This window comes from Panicum virgatum, chromosome 9K, assembly GCF_016808335.1.
Source record: "Panicum virgatum strain AP13 chromosome 9K, P.virgatum_v5, whole genome shotgun sequence".
Taxonomy (NCBI): Eukaryota; Viridiplantae; Streptophyta; class Magnoliopsida; order Poales; family Poaceae; genus Panicum; species Panicum virgatum.
Genome location: NC_053144.1, coordinates 44,283,058 through 44,286,326, shown reverse-complemented (window position 1 = coordinate 44,286,326; position 3,269 = coordinate 44,283,058).

Here is a 3,269-nt window from a genome sequence, read left to right as displayed (position 1 = left end):
GCTATTTCCACTATTTTCCTCCTGAATTTCTGCAGCTGGCACATCATCAATATGTAAAGTGCCTCTGGAAAGTTGTCTCATGGATCTCCTTGTTCCAATGGGAACATTTGGATTTTTGCTCCTCCTCCGAAGAACAAACCTTTCCTCATTTGAAGGATCTGAAATCATGATGGAATGATAAGGTTTTTAGGGTAGAATGATTTGGATGACAGGAACCAGAGAATTTGGATGATATGAACAATCTTCAAGTATTCTGGGCAAATTTAGAACTTCTTGGTTGTGAAAACCGGCACTTCCGGGTTCAGCCCAGAAACCCTACGTAATTGTTTTGCACAAATCATCCATGGAAATTTGAATTTGACATATGGAGCTGCATCTAGGGTCTAAATGTAGGTGTTTTGCCAAAGGAATCGAAGAGATCAACCCTAGATAAAGAGATCGGGCAAGAACATCATTTTTGTACCATGACTCATGGTGGAAGGATTTGAAATCAAATCCGGAAAGGGATCCGGAATCTCCGAAGGATGGAGAATCCAATGCACCCCTTGGCCTTGAAATCCCACGGTCAAAACCCCAAATCGCCTCACAAATATGGAGAGAAGAGTGAGGGGTGGCAGTGAAGAAAGTTAGGGTTTGGAAACGGTTCACTGGGTATACATAGGCGCTAAGAACTGGTCGGAAGTTCCGATCCATGATCGGAAGTTCTGGGGAATTAAAATTGATTCCTGAGAGGGGTCAGTCGGACGAAACATAGAAGTTCCATGGCAGACGGAAGTTCCGACACGCCAACGGAAGTTCCGAAGAAAAGAAAGCTGCTGGCCGAGAGGGGTCGAACGGAACTAGCGCGCAACTTCTTAACCCCATCGGAAGTTCTGACAGGGGGTCGGAAGTTCCGATAGAGTGAAAAACAGCTCCAAAAAGATAAAGTTTTGAGATGGAACGATTTGGAGATTTTGATAGATATAGCTTGCAGTATTGATAAGGCTTGATTCTGAGAATAGGACTAGTGGCAAGAGATAGATTACTTTAGAGAAGAGAGGTTCCATTGTCTTAGATATCCATTAGAATTGGAACCAAAACCTAGATTTGATAAGGGATAAAATTTCCAACGATATAGCCCTTGAGATAAGATTTGAATAGATCCTATGGACTTGAGAGAGTCTTGTCACTTGTGGTTAGCCATCAATCAAACAAAGGTAACTATAACCACAAGGTGATTTGACATGGTCACAAAGACCAAAAAACAAGACAGATTTTTCAAAAAGCACACAACCAAGCATACTAGTTGGATTTTTAGAAATTTCTATCCTGTGTCACTCAAGCATGCAACAATTCAAGTTTAGTCCCATTTCAGCATATTTGGCTCATACCTTACAAATTAAAGACCACTTTGACACTAAGCCAACTTAGAAGAAGGTATCAACCAAATATCTAAAAGACACACAAAACTTGAAGTTGCTTCATGTAAAACATGCACACACTAGCATGTAAAGGGGCCTAGATGCAAGGCATAAATACTTGACATATGTAAAACATACCTTGGCCCTTTAGATCCCATGTCCTTCACAAAAGAAGGATATTATACTTGGCTTGCACATAATCATCATAAATGCTACTTGAAATCATTTTCTTTGATAAGTCATGAAAAGCCCACAAATTCAAGTAGATCTCATTAGTAGCACAAGCCCTAGCTTTGTGTTTGATGACTCTTGGAATGTGGAAGCCAATGAGTCACCAAGCAACAAAGCCTCATAACATGGACTAAGTTTCTCATGAGAGGATGATGCGCACATGTATATGGAAGGCAAGTATTTGTGCATCTTTTGATCAATTAAGACCAAATGAGGAACTTAAGCCATATTATGGACAACAGCCACACAGAATGATAGGCAATCCAATTTTAAGTTTAGATACACCTTTTCTTTGTTGGATTGATGACCTTGAAGTCAAGTGGCATACTCGTAGTGAAGCGCATCGTCCTTGCAACCACATATATACTTGCTACACACATGAAAATTTGAAAGCAAGGTTAGCAGTAATGACACAAGATATGAGACAAGCTCCCCCTTAATTAGTGCATCAAGGATAGGATTCTTGAGAAATGCACTTGTGATCAATTTGGACACTTGAGGAGTCTCATTTCATATAATGGTCAAGTAATCAAGAAATGTGTCTAAAACATAGAGTAAGTCAAGAATGAGCTCACAGTCCTTTGAGCAATTTAAGAGTCAAGTCAAGACCACTGTCTTTCTGCAAATATTGCTCAGCAGCGATTCCTTTGGAAATCCGGAACTTCTTGGTTTGCCTGACTTTCTTGACTGAGTGTAATCCATGAATTCTTGACTTTTCTTAACCCTTTAATGCTTGTAGATGCTCCTGTGATATCACTAAAATACTAGCTCCACTATAGAGCTTGTTAAGAGCATCACATGACACATTTGTATAAATTTCTTTAATTGACAAAGTGAGCTAAACAATCCTTTTATTTGAGATCACACAAAGCAATCTCAAATATAAGAATACATTTAGCTATAGGGAGAGGTACTTGTTACCAGAGATGCATTGAGATAAATGATATATCCTTTTGAGTCCAATTTGGCAATTTTCTAAATGAACTTTAAGACAATATTATTTAGATAAAGCTCTTCTCAAGTTTTCCAAGTCTTCAATGCCTCTTCTAGTACCTGTTGATTCTTTCAAGCACATTTTGGTACCCAAGCTATATTGGGACAACAGAGGTTAGTCAACAAAGATTTGGGGACCCAAATGGCTCTTGGGCGAGTAGTTGGTGACATCATCATCCTATCAGCACCAACATCACCTGAGTGCCTCCTAAGACATGTATGCACATTGTTGACCAAGTTTGGCTTAAGAGTTTTACCATTTGGACAATCCTTACCAAAGTGTCCTTTTTCACGACAAGTGTAGCAAATCTTGTGCTTGATGTTGCTTGATGGATTGTACTTATTGTCTTTGACTACCTTCCTCTCCAAATATTTTTCTTGAGCTTTCTTGAAGCCTTTGTTTGGCTTGAAGTGCCGTTGTGCTTTCGGAACCGGAACTTCCGGATTACGCAGTCCGGAACTTCCGAATTTGCTATACTGCATGCTTTTCTTGTATGGACATGTAGCAATTCTGTGTCCCTTCTCACAACAGCCAAAACATCTTCTCTTAGCTAGGCTTCTTTGTCTCATGAAGAGTGTTTGCTGGCCTTCTAGCTTGATTGAACACATTGAAGCATAATGTCCCATGTTGGAGCACTTGAAGCA